The 14,562-nt window shown below is 41.7% G+C and overlaps 1 pseudogene; it reads right to left on the bottom strand.

The window, feature by feature from the left end:
• Window positions 1–623: 623 nt before the first annotated feature.
• Window positions 624–6,806, bottom strand: LOC116867397 (annotated as a pseudogene).
• Between the last annotated feature and the right edge of the window lie 7,756 nt (window positions 6,807–14,562).

The following is a 14,562-nucleotide window of genomic DNA, read 5'->3' as shown; positions in this document are numbered from 1 at the left end:
GTAATACATATATTTATTTCTCATGGGGTCCAGAGCAAGGTGAAAGATGGAGAGTATATCTGGAGGGCAAACAGAAACTATACAGGATAGAAGAGGAATAATTATCATCAGAGTTAGGCAAGGAGTTACCTCTGGGAGGTGGAAGAAGTATACAGGTGTCTTCTGATATGGTAGAAATATTCTCTCTTGCCTCGCTTGGTGGTTACATTGGTGTTTGCTTTATAATTGTTTTTGTTTATTATAATTTTTTTAATGAAAAGAATATTTCTACAAATGTTCTGTTTGTATGAGAGAGAACCCAGTACTAGAGACAGTGGTTAGCTCTTCCATTTGCTCCAAAGCGTTCCAGGGAAGGAAGAGCCTAAACAGGATCTAGATAGTTTCCATCTGCTGATATTCAGCTAATCAAACCCATAGCCTGATACTCTTGGAGCAGGACTGTTCCAGCAAGGTCCCATGTGATAACGGCAAAGACTGAGCGAACGTGCAGCTTAGGCCCCTGTCCCCATATGCTCTCTAAAATTTCATTATTTGGTCAGAGCTGGGAGTGGTGCCAGGGTCCTGGCCCATCTTTGCTCATTGCTCCTCTGATTCTGCCATTCTGCTTTCGAGGGAGAGTGGGTTCAGATGGTCTCAGAGGTGGTAGGGGCCATTCCCTTGGCAGCTTGCTGGGCTAACCCCTGCTTGTAGCTTTTGGTGTTGGGGCTCTCAAGGTTCACCACAGACATAGGTACCCTCACAGTGTCCAGTCCATTTACTGTTGCCCACTGTGTAATGGGCTCTTCTGGTAATTTTAATGCGTGTGGGGTGACCACAATTCTGATTTAAAAAAATATATATATTTAAATTCAGTTTAGTTAACATAGAGTGTATTATTAGTTTCAGGGGTAGAATTTAGTGATTCAGCACTTACATATGAACACCCAGTGCTCATTACAACACGTGCCCTTCTTAATGCCCATCCCCCAATTACTCTATGTCCCCACCTACCTCCCCTCTAGCAACCCTCAGTTGTTTTCTTTTTAATTTTTAAAAAAGATTTTATTTATTTATTTGACAGAGAGAGAGAGAGATCACAAGTAGGCAGAGAGGCAGGCAGAAGCAGGCTCCCTGCTGAGCAGAGAGCCTGATGCAGGGCTTGATCCCAGGACCCTGAGATTATGACCTGAGCCAAAGGCAGAGGCTTTAACCCACTGAGCCACCCAGGTACCCCCTTCAGTTTGTTTCTTAGAGTTAAGAGTCTCTTGTGGTTTGTTTCCCTCTCTTGTTTTTATTTTATTTTAAAAAAAGATTTTATTTATTTATTTATTTGATAGAGAGACAGACAGCAAAAGAGGGAACAAAAGCAGGGGGAGTGGGAGAGGGAGGAGGCTTCTTGCTGAGCAGGGAGCCTATGTGAGGATTGATCCCAGGACCCTGGGATCATGACCTGAGCCAAAGGCAGATGCTTAACGACTGAGCCACCCAGGCACCCCTTTTATCTTATTTTATTTTTGAAGAAATAGTTGGTGGCTATTTCAGGGTTTAGTTCCCATTTGAACTTGTTCTTCACCCCACCTCCAGGTGGCAGCTTCTCAGAAACTTCACAGTCCTCTCACTTTACCTCGTCTGGATCTTCTCAAATTTTCCTTCTTGTCTCAGCAATTTCTCCTTCTCAGTTTCTTGTTTTCACCCAGACCTGCAGACAGTAGTCAATTCGGGTCCAAAGATTTCTTCAATGAGACCAGGTCACCCAGGACTCCAAGTCTTTCTACCGCCTGTGTGAGGAGAAGCTCCAGGTTGCTTATGGGGCTGTGGTTGTGTCCTCCACGAGCTTGTAGAGGCCCTGTGGCCATTGAACACCGCGCTTGCAGCCCTTTTCTGACAGTAGCACTTTCCGTGCATGTGACCATGCCCTGATTGTGAGAGAGGCTGAAGTCCCTGCTCCAGGCTGTGGGCACCCGCTGCAAGTGAGTGTGGCCTTAGCAAATCCCAGCTCCTCCCCCTGCACAGCACTTCCTATGCAGCACCCCCTACCAGGCCCCCTACCCTGTTTCTCTGGCATCTAGGGAAGAGCCTATAATTGATTAAACCTCACATATATTTTAGGTTCTTCTTTGTATGAATGATGTAATTCATAAAAGTACAAACAAGAAAATTTGCCGAGTCACATAACTGAAAAACCCAGAAGTAGGATTAACTTTAAGTCGTCTTTAATTCGGAGGATCAGTTGTGCTCTTCTCTGTCATCCCACTCATCCTCAGGGTGGCTGCAAAAAATCCACCTTCAGCACACGGATTCTCCCTCCCCGTTTCCCAGAAACTTCAGTAAATATTTCATTATTTCTTTCTGCATCACATGTCCATTCCTGAGCCAATCACTGTGGCCAAAGAGTGAGGGGAATCAATCCCATGTAAATTTTATTAGTTGAGGCTGGAATCCTTCCAAGGAGTGAGTTCCATTAGATGAAGAAAATGGTGTGAGGCCCATCCCAAGTGGTCGATCCTAAGGGATTCACTTTAATGGTTCCTGGGGTGATGGTCGCTCGTGTCTCATAGAATGGCTACTAGAAGCTGGAGAGACACACAAACTGAGGGAAATGGCAGCTGAGCTCTTCTGTGGATTTGTGTTTCTGTGCTGAGTCCTGATGATGAGGGAGTAGAAGGCAAGCTGAGGGCAAACAGAAGCTGACATCCTGCAACTCTCCCCCCTCCGTCCATGGGATATATGTGACATTCCTCAGGCACTCCTGGCTGCCCTAAAGGGAAAACAAATAGTTAACCTGCAGAGATCACAATCCTGAACGATAAGAGTCTCCCTCAGTTTACAAATGTCCTAGTGATTTACAAAGAAGAAGCTTTCTTATCAATAACCTAATTTCCAGAGACACATAACTCAGTTCCTGAAGCCCTTAACATCATCCTTCCCTCCATAAAATTGAGGGAGGCTGAGGTGGAAGGAAATGTAAGTAAAGTTGAATTTCTTCTAAACCTACAGCCTATTGACAAGGATGTGTGACAGGAGGAGTATGACATTCTACCAGAAAACTCCCCAACTGTCTTCATGTTGGTACCTCATTAGAGAAAAAATAAAACGAAACAAACAAACCAAAAAAAATAGCTTGGCCTGACAATAACCTGGCCTCCATTATCCTGAGAGGTTTTTTTTTTTTTTTTAAATATTTTATTTACGTATTTGACAGAAAGAGAGAGATCACAAGTAGGCAGAGATGCAGGCAGAGGGTGGGGGGAAGCAGGCTCCCACTGAGCAGAGAGCCCAATGTGGGGCTCGATCCTAGGACTCTGGGATCATGACCTGAGCCAAAGGCAGAGGCTTAACCCGCTGAACCACCCAGGCGCCCCTGGGAATTTTCTTTACTGTATGACAGCCCTTCTGAACACCTCCTTTGTTCTCACCTCCCCAACTCCCAAGAATATAATCAGCCACTCCTTGGGATCACAGGGCTGCAAATCTTTCTGCCCATGTGCTTTAAGAAAATCACCTTTTTGCCCCAGTGGTGTCTTAAGAATTCTTTCTTGCTCATCGGCTCTGGACTTCACTTATATTCTAAAACTTCATCACTGACCTATTATCTTTAAATAATACTTACTAGTTGATTCCAGGAAATATCAAATAATTGCTTAAGTCACAGGATAAGTTTCTCGAAGCTGTTTCCCCCTTCTTCATCCCAGACACCTTAAGAGGTCACTGCATCTGGCCCTGAAAGGGATTAGAGATACAAGCAACCGAGAGGCTCACTATATGAGAGGAGGTAACTACTCCATGTGGTAAAGACAGCACAGACTCTGCTTTTGGTTTGTCACATATGCGAACAATAATTTCAGGTATTTCAAACACTCTTTCTTAATCATTTCTTTCAAACAAAAAGGGTGTTTCTGTGTCCTTTATGTCTATATCTTAATATATATTTATCAACCTTTGCTTTGAAACATCATACTGAATAAACTTTTTTTTTTAATATTTTATTTATTTATTTATTTGTCACTGAGAGAGAGAGAGAGAGAGAGAGAGAGAGAGAGAGCACAAGCAGGCAGAGTGGCAGGGAGAGGCAGAGAGGGAAGCAGGCTCCCCACTGAGCAAGGAGCCCGATGCGGGACTTGATCCCAGGACCCTGGGATCGTGACCTGAGCCGAAGGCAGCGGCTTAACCCGCTGAGCCACCCAGGCACCCCTGAATAAACTTTTTAACACTAAATTTAATTGTTGAATACATGTAATTAATCGCATAGGTGTGATGAACCCAGAAAAGCTCTGCTCAGATTCCACTCTGGGAAGATTCACTGCCGCAGCTGCTGGGAATGTCATCCGCAGACAGTTTTCACCTTTGAGTCCCTTCAGAGAGCCTCAGCTGTAGAAAACCGTCTTTCCCCCGGATCGTGCTTTTCTGGGGTGGTGTGATGATTAAATGTATGTGTCAACTTGGCTAGACCACTATATCCAGATATTTGGTCACACTTGATTCTAGATGTTTCTTTGAAGGTATTTGTTAGATTAACATTTAAATCAAGAGACTGAGTTCAGTGAAGCTAATTGTCCTTCATTACATGGGTGGGTATAAAGCAACCACCTGAAGGCCTGCAGAGCCAAAGACTGACTTCCCGGAGGAACACATTCTGCCCGCAAACTGCCTTTGGAGTCGAACTGCATCTCTTCCCTGGGGTTCCGTCCTGCCAGCCTGCTCTGCAGATTTCGGATTTACCAGGCCTCTGCAATTTTGTGAGTCATTTCCTTACAATAAATCTTTTTCGCTTGCTCTCTGTTGGGCGTGTGTTGTAGCTTGACTTCTGCCCACTCCGGCTTCCTTGCCCTACCTTCTATCTGTGTTTACCTGAGGGGTTCCACAGTCTCTCCCTAATAAACATACTAAATACTACACTCCGTCAGAGTTGGCTTCTTAGAGGACCCAGCTTATAACAAAAAGATGAAATGTATAAGGAACATGTAATAGTTCCCATTCTCCTTGTGAAAAATATTCCAGAGTCTAGAAGGAGGATATAAAAGGCAAGCAACTGAAGCCTGGGCTGAAAACCAAGTTAACTCTGAAGACAATTTCCTAGTTTGGAAGCAGAAAGGAAAAACATGGGACTTATTATCAAGGTGTTTATCTTTTCCATTTGGGTAGAAAACCATATTCTGCCTAATCATCTACTTCTGAGGTTTGAAGAAGGAGAACAATTTGGACAGTTTCAGAGTAAGAGACACAGAGAAGCATTGGGTTTCCAGTGATATACCAGGGCACATCTCTATTGGGAGATGGGATGAGGGGTTCTTGTATCTTTGGGGGGAGAAAATGAGAAATAATGTATCCTGCTTCCTCCTCCTTTCCCTGCTCTCCCTCCTTTCCCAATGCACTGGGGACTGATTAGTTACATGTTCACATTCTAATTTGTTACATTTTGTAACCCACAGTCTGTTTTTTAAAGCTTAAGTTTTCTTTGTTCTGCCTTTACAGCAGTAACTCTCATTAATTACTCAGAAAGTAAGCTTAAAGTTGGGGCAATTTAATTTAGTTTACATGGTGGTGTTTGGGCCCTCAACTAGCCCACAGAGTTTGGCTGTTGTTGACCTATTTATTTCTTTTAGGAAGCTCAGGTTTCTCTTCTGGATTTTCCTGATCCACTGTTCATATCTGTGGATATATTTCTCTTTGGCCATGTGATGCAGAAAAGAGATATAATATAGCAAGATAATTTGAAAACTTAATGGTATCACTTAATAACTAAATTTGGTTTGTGTTTCTTGCTGCCATAGACACAGAAAGAAGGAATGGCAACTTTCCCTAGATTCCCTTTCCTAGGAAGATACTAAGTCTTTGTTCTCCAGCCCTATCTTTCTCCTCATCTATAATGAAGAGAACCCACATCTTTGGAACCATTTTTTGGGACTTGAATTTTTCTTTAAAAGAAGCATTGATATTTAGTCTGGGATGGGGGGGTGCAATAAAAATTGTTACCTTCAGTAGATGGGAGTTGTGTGTTGGCTGGAAAGAGGCATGAGGGAACTTTTGGGGTGATGGGAACCTTTTCTAATTTGATCTAGGCAATAGCTGCATGAGAGTAGGTAGACGTAAAGGTCGTCATCTGTACCCTGTATGGAAGTTCTCTATGGATCCATAAAAATGTGTAAATATATATGTAGAGATGCACTAGTTGGCAATGTCACTGTACCCGAAATAGCCACAAGCCTGACTCTCCAGAGGCTGGAACTTAAATTTATCCCCTTGCCACTAGTCTGCCCCCGTGGACATTTATTCTGTAAAAGAATGTCAGAGGACATGCCTTGGAAGTTATAATTACCAGAAAATATTTGTCTGTCTCAAAGCAAAGTTAAAAGGAGATCACTATTCTTTCTTCAATGTGTGGAAAAGGAAAGGATTAAAAAAAAAAAAAAGTAAGATTTCTTTCCTTCTTTCCCAGTTTATTTCCTACAGTCTGATACTTCCACTGTCAGCTTGGTAACGTGAAGGGGATAGGCACTATTGTTAGCATCTAGGAAAGCCGAGTCAGAATCGTTCCAACAAACTGATAGAAAATCTGTTCATTTTTATTGTTGAATTAATTCCAAGGAAATTTCCATTTTTTTTCCTCCTCTTTGGCATGAAGCCATTTAGTCCAGCCTGTACACCTTTGTATACATCAGTAACTTCTGACTTTTCACAGACACTGTGGCCGGTCCCAATTCATAGTGTTTCCATTGGACCACTTGGCTAACAGCTAGGATGCTGTCATTATGAAACTCCTCAGTACCTGAACGAGCTTGGTTATATTCTTCATGTTTCTTTTGGCCAGTGGCCAATTTCTTGGACATATCTAAGTGTTTTTTTGTTTGTTTGTTTGTTTGTTTGTTTGTTTTAATTTTTTGTTTTTGCTGAGATAGAATGCTCTCTTTCTTGAAATAGCCAGAGAGGCTCTCTGGGACCCTTTAGAACAACACTAATACTGGACAATACGAATATTTTCTTTGCTCTAGCAGGAATGGGTATGGGTACAGTTTACCATTCTGTAACTCACCTGAGATGTGTAGCTTTGGCTTCCAGAAATCTGCCATTTTGTGCATCAAGAAAAGAAAGGTACAGATGAGAAGGGGACCATCTCGAGAGGCCTTTGTTGGACCCCTAGAACTGTCACGAGTAGAGTGCTGTGAACACAGAGTCTGACTCTGACATTTAGGTACAAAAGATCATCTACTGGGGAATGCTCTGGCACTTGCTAAGGAGTGAGAAAAGCAGAATTTTCAGAGGGAGAAGTTTAACAGTGATGTGGTTGCAATTCTCAATCATTAATACATGTTGCTGTGCAGCTGGGATGGCCTTTCAGAGAAGTACCAAACTGACCAAGAGACAAGACCTTTGTGCCTCCATATGGATCAGCTGGGGAAGGAGCATAACCTTGATCAAAGCAGATTCTTTTAGCTGAGGGCAGTTCCCCGTGCAGAGCACAGTTGTGCATCTGTAGTAGCAGACATATTTCCCGTGGCTGGCGAAATGAGTGCCTTGGTCTTGATCCATTAGGATCCATTTTTAGTGTCACTTGGATCCACTTGTTCTATATAGTAAGTTCATACTACCTGTGAAGACGTCCTCTAGGATCCTGGTTAGTTTCTTTTCCTGGGGAAACTTACAAAAAGAAAATCAGGGGGATATACCTCTAGCTCCTGTTGCTGTAGCTGATCTTGACAACACAACTGATACTCATCACCTCCCTCTTCCAATCCCTCACCCTTTCTAGAAAACCCTCACCCTTGTTTGGTACCTCTGATGCTCTACATGGCTTAACTGAAGGGGGACCCAGGCCCTAATCCATGGGAAGTGAAGATGACTTGGTTGGTTATTTGGTAGGCCTGGAATGAGAAAGATTAGAAGATTAGAGAAAAGTTGTCTGAGGAAGAGGCAGGGCGTTGTTGGCATGAAATGTGAAGGTCTTTATATAACATGTTGGCATCTACCAGAATATGTGAAGCACAGAAGGTTGGTATTGAATAGCTGACTACACAGAATATCTTGACTAGTGTTAGCCAGCTTCTGTCAGTGGCCACCCATGTGCCTGGGCACTTGTAAAAGTAGCCATGATAGCAGAGATGGAGGCGATGTGGTCCCCATGGCATGAGTTCCTGCTTGCTAAGACTAATCTACCTTCTGCTACCACCAAATGCCCACCCTGCCAGCAATGAAGACCAGTGCTAAGCCCCTGATCTAGTGTCCTCTGTTGAGGAATCAACTAGTCATTTGGTTTTGAGGATAATACTGGATCCTTTCTTCCATGGAAGGAACAGTGATTCATTGTGGCTAGAATTGGTACATATTCCAGGTATGTTTTCTTTCTTCTTCTCAGAGCCTCAATCAGCAATGAAATCTGAGAACAGAGTGTTTGATGATAATTTCCCCAAGATACACTCTTAACAGCAAATAAGCTGTGGCCGTGAGCTTATGACTAGGAGTCTGAGCTACCACTTCTGAGCTACCACTCAGAAGCTGGTGGCTTGAATGAAACAGCCTTTGAAGTTGCTTCAGCATGGAGGTACCTAGTGAAGATGAAGTGCCATTTTCTAGACTCTGAGATCTATTCTGAATCAATGACCATTACTTGGCATTATGTCAGGCAATGGGCCAAAACATAGAACCCATGGGCTTAGGAACCACGGAATGAAAGTTGGAGTGTCCTCATTTACTATCCTAGTTTCCATTTAGAGAATTTGTGTTTCCTGTTCCACAACTCTAGATTCTTTAGACTCCTCAGGGATGAGGGTCTTTAGCATGGGAGGAGTGGATGAATTTTAGATGAATCAGGGAATTTAAGATTTTGAATGCCTTGACCCATATTTTTCCATGCCTTGGGGTTGCCTCTTAATCAGAATGCTGATTTTAAGGTAAAGACTTGACTTTTCTTTTTCTTTCTTTCTTTCTAGTTTTAATGAATTAGAGTTGACATATAATATTACATGAATTTAGGTGTACATAGTGATTTGATACATGTATATATTAAGAAATGATCACTCCAATATGTTTAATAATCCATCATCACATATGGTTACATATTGTTTTTTCTTGTGATGAGAGCTTTTAGGATTTACTTTCTTAGTCATAGTAGACTTGTTGATGTCGAGAATTCAATCGCTTTTGGAACTTTTCCATTTTCTTGTTATAAGTAAGACCTAGATCTAAGCCTTAGTTTTTTTCCTGCTCTATGCCTGTAGGAGTTAAGTCTCCTTATGTTATGAGGGAGGCCTTCTGGTTTTCATATTTTGCCTTAAGTTGGTGATTAATGATCCAATTCATTGCTTTCTTCAGTGCTTTGCATGCACCCAGCAACATCAACAGATTCCATAACCTTATAATGACTACCTCTCCTGTACCTCTCAAATGCCTCCTGTGTTCATCTGATAGTGCATTCCCTTCTGCTGATAACCCATTCCATTTCATCACTCATAAACGTTTTCGACAATTACACCACTATAACAAGTCAGGAACTGTTTATACTCCTCTTGCTACCTACCAATAAGGGCTCCTCTTTACCAGCTGGTTAGTGAGAGAGCTCCAAAATCCATGAGAGTCTGCTTTGTAGGATCATCTCCAGTACCAACTGTTACACATCAGGTTCCCTAGGAAACACTCAGACACTGATATTTTCATCCAGCATGTCTATTTGGGTGTGCTGTCTAGGTGAACACCTTTTGAGGGGCCATGGATGCAGAATTGGGCCAAGGGAGAAGCTGAACTGCAATGTAGTTGTAATAGCCATTTTAGCCAATATGGTGAGGAACTCTAAAACTAGGCCCTTCAGCAGTTTCCCACTTTAGATAGGGGGCCAGTCTTTTGTACCAGCACATCAGTGTGGGTTGCCCCTGGGGTGGAAAAGTAATACGTGCAGCTTCCTTCAGTCAAGGGCAGTGTCTGGATAGGGACACTGCTGTGAGCCATCAACAGCCAACACCCCTTGTGGCTGGGGGTATGTGTGCCTTAGTCCTGAAGGGGGATTTCTGTGGTATACCACAGCATCTACCATAAGGCTGATGGAAAATTAAGAGGTACTATTCTGAGACAGAAAGGAATAATGCTACAAGGTTGAAGAAGATTCCCTCTCTGTGATACTGAGCTCCTCAGACTTGGGAAAGGATCAGACTATCACACTACCAGGTTCCAAGAGTAGATTTGAGCCTAACCTGAAAAGGGTACCTTAGAGGTGGCTGAATCTAAATATTTGTCCGCCATGTATCTGTAAGCTGTGTAGTAAGTGTTTTGTGAGTGTTAATATCCCCTGTGTATAGGGCGATATTGCCATAGAGTACACTTGCCAGCAGAATTGTCTGACTTTGAATGGATCACACTGGACACACAATGACCAGCCGGGTATGCAAGACCCTAGATGAATCACTAGGGCTAGAAAGAGAGGTCTTATCCCATGGTTGTTACACTGCTCTTGTTGCTGGAAGTGTCACCTTGTGCTGTTGGGCTATGGCTTCCATCATCCAGGCCTTTATCTAAATACACATGGGCCTTGCTCAAGGATTCCGTGTACCAAAATTGGTGGAAGGTCCAAAATCATTTACTTGAGGAGTTGTTTCATTGGTGATATACAGAGAAATGTTATGTTACTTTACTTTGAGTGTGGTGGAGTAATTTACCTTACAGCATTAATATGAATTATCCATGACCATTTCTGTTGTTCAGAACATTACTGCTTGCCTATAGGGAAGGATCACATATCCCCACCTACTCCTTTGGTATCCGTCTCCACTATATGCATTACATGAAGCGAAATGGCCAATGAGTAAAATGATGGGTGTCACTCCTGAACAGAAGATTTAAAAACCATTGCATAGTCTACTACTTGGCCATGCCCCATTTCCCCCAGTCCATTTTAAGTAGCTGCACGCCCAGCATGGAGCCCAATGTGGGGCTTGAACTCAGGACCCTGAGGTCAAGACCTGAGCTGAGATCAAAAGTCGAATGCTAAACTGACTGAGCCTCGGCCCCCTTTTTCACTGTGTCATAAAATGAGAAATACTCCAGTGAGGGTTGCTGTGTCAGTCTGGGCCTCAACACAAAGATCCATGGAGCAGAGCCACAGCTGACTCATGATGAAAATACAGAGTGAGGGAGAAGTAAACCTCTGCTGTTTTAGGACACTGAGATTGTTATCAATGCATGATTTCACCCAAACTGACTGTTAGAGTTGAAATTTCCATAAGTTTCAACTTGTGTATGTTCTGTTTGGAGACTTGATACTTTCACTTAAAAAGGATTAAGGGGCACCAGACTGTGGTAATTCTCTCTCTGGAAGGAATATTGCTAAGGTACAGTTGGCCATTGTATCTCAGATTCCTCTAATCTGGTCATTTTTAGTGTTTTGTTTTGCTTTTATTTTTGTGCAGCAGCAAAGGCTAGGAGAGGAAAGTAAGGAAAGGAGGGACATAAGGAAGCTGAACTGGTTAAAAAAAAAAAAAAAAATCCCTGACTGGAGCTGTGGATGGGTGGGAATAATAGCAGCTCTATAATTAAAAAGAAAAAAAGATAAATTGCCAATTCTGAATTTGCATTTTTGGGAGATATACGTTATTAATTATCTTGAAAGTAGTACTGCAAGTAGTCTGTTCTGAAGTTCTGATAGGATCAAGGGGAAGAACATACGGCTTTCCTGCCCGGAGCTCTACACTTAAAATTAGTATATGCATTTTGTAGATCTACACACACACACACACACACACACACACAATCAGTGAAGTTAAGATTTTATTTTCTTCATTTACGTTTAATACTTAAAATAGTATCACAAGCAGTTGGAGGTTTTTTTAAATTTAATTTTTTCAGTGTTCTAAGAGTCATTGTTTATGCACCACATCTGGCGCTCCATGCAATATGTGCCCTCCTTAATACTTTTAAAGAAGATTGTTGTTTGCCTAATTTATATCTCTTATAAATTTTAATTTTTTTATTGTGTTATGTTAGTCACTGTACAATACACTATTAGTTTTTGATGTAGTGTTCCAAGATTTATTGTTTATGTATAACACCCAGTGCTCCATGCAATACATGCCCTCCTTAATACCCATTACCAGGCTCACCGAATCCCCCAACACGCTTCCCTCCAAAACCTTCAGTTTCTTGGGAGTCCACAGTCTCTTGTGGTTCGTCTCCCCCTCTGATTCCGTCCCCCTCTTCACTTTTCCTTTCCTCCTAATATCTTCCATGTTATTCCTTATCTTCCACAAGTAAGTAAAACTATATGAGAATTGACTTTTTCTGCTTGACTTACTTCACTCAGCATAATCTCCTTCAGTCCTGTCCATGTTGATGCAAAAGTTGGGTATTCATCCTTTCCGATGGCTGAGTAATGTTCCATTTGTATATGGACCACATCTTTTTTTTTTTTTAATTTTTAAGTTTTTAAATTTGTTTTCAGTGTACTAGAATTCATTGTTTATGCACCACACCCAGTGTTCCATGCAGTATGTGCCCTCCATAATACCCACCACCAGCTCACCCACCTTCCCACCCCTTGCCCCTTCAAAACCCTCAGATTGTTTCTCAGAGTCGATAGTCTCTCATGGTTCATCTCCCCTTCCAATTTCCCTCAACTCCCTTCTCCTCTCCATCTCCCCATGTCCTCCATGCTATTTGTTATGTTCCACAAATAAGTGAAACCATATGATAATTGACTCTCTCTGATTGACTTATTTCACTCAGCATAATCTCTTCCAGTCCTGCCCATGTTGCTACAAAAGTTGGGTATTCATCTTTCTGATGGAGGCATAATACTCCATAGTGTATATGGACCACATCTTCCTTATTCATTCATCTGTTGAAGGGCGCTTTGGTTCTTTCCACAGTTTGGCGAACGTGGCCATTGCTGCTATGAACATTGGGGGTACAGATGGCCCTTCTTTTCACTACATCTGTATCTTTGGGGGTAAATACCCAGTAGTGTAATTGCAGGGTTATAGGGAAGCTCTATTTTTAATTTCTTAAGGAATCTCCACACTGTTCTCCAAAGTGGCTGCACCAACTTGCATTCCCACCAACAGTGCAAGAGGGTTCCCCTTTCTCCACATCTTTTCCAACACACATTGCTTACTGTCTTGTTTATTTTGGCCATTCTTACTGGTGTAAGGTGGTATTTCAGTGTGGTTTTGATTTGAATCTCCCTGATGGCTAGTGATGATGAACATTTTTTCATGTGTCTGATAGCCATTTGTATGTGTTCATGGAGAAGTGTCAGTTCATGTCTTCTGCCCATTTTTTGACATGATTATATGTTTTGTGTGTATGGACCACATCTCTATCCTTTCATCTATTGAAGAGCATCTCTGCTCCTACCACAGTTTGGCTATTGTGGCCATTGCTACTATGAACATTGGGGTGCAGGTGCCCCTTCTTTTCACTACATTTGTATCTTTGGGGTAAATACCCAGTGGTGCAATTTCTGGGTCATAGCTCTATCTTTAATTTTTTGAGGAATCTCCACACTGTTTTCCTAACTTATATTTTTAATTTTGGGGCAGGCATGGGGATTCTTGTTCGTCCATACAGCTTAAATTTTATATAAATATAAAAGAATGATTAGCCAAAAGTGACCTACAACTCTTTATACAACACTTAAGCTAATAGCCACCATTTAAAATATACTTTTATATGAGTCACTATTCTAAGTATGGTATAGGGTCTAGAGGTGATAACAAGATGGATAGCCTCAGCTGGAAAATGAGGCTTTGAAGACCGACTCCGTAGTTTGTCCAGTGGACAGTTTGTGGAGAGCACGCACAACATAGAGAAAATAGGAATAAATGATAGCTAATAGGCACCCTGACTTAACGCTTCTTCCCACCAAAAGTACAAGTTCTTAGCTTTAGTTTTTCCACTTTTCACATGGAGAAAATACTAGTGAAAATTGACTAAGGTCAGTGTATTGAGACAGAAACAATGTATGTGTTCTTCGTGTCTTCTGGCTTCCTCCTTTCTCTTTTTGATGCCCCAGCAACCCCTGGCTGCTCTTCTGCTTTTGGAATTGGATGTGGCAGGCAGAATTCTAAGAGGAGCCCAAGATTCTGCCTGTGATATACATGCCCTGTATATACCTTGGGCAGAACCTGTGAATATGATGGAGTATCATTCCCATGATTTGATTCTAGCCCACTAATTTTGGTTAATCAAGAGGAAATTACTCTATGTGGGTTTAACTGATTAGAGGAGTCCTTTTTTCATTTGTTTGAACATGCTTTTTATTTTGTGAACCTAGTATTTGCAGTTTGATAGCCATACCCCCTCCAATTTGACTATTCACTTTACAACCAAATAGTGATAGATACTTGGTATTTCTTTGTGTAAGTTGAGGGAGTATATCCCTTGAATAAAAAACACTCTGGAAACAAATATATAGGTACATTATTTATCTACTAACAGTGTTTACTGTAAATAGAAATATCTAAGAAAAAAATAAGAAAACATGAAATGATAACATGTGGTTTCTGGTCTATAACAGACCTAACTTCTCAGCAAAGCTCATCTATGTAGATAAATACATTTTAATTTTAAAAATATGCATTGCTTCATATGAACCTTGAAATGCTG

The sequence above is a fragment of the Lontra canadensis genome, unplaced genomic scaffold (genome assembly GCF_010015895.1).
Source record: "Lontra canadensis isolate GAN:19392208 unplaced genomic scaffold, GSC_riverotter_1.0 scaffold12, whole genome shotgun sequence".
Taxonomy (NCBI): domain Eukaryota; kingdom Metazoa; phylum Chordata; class Mammalia; order Carnivora; family Mustelidae; genus Lontra; species Lontra canadensis.
The sequence above is the reverse complement of the archived record's forward strand: the minus strand, read 5'-3'. Positions and strand labels throughout refer to the sequence as shown.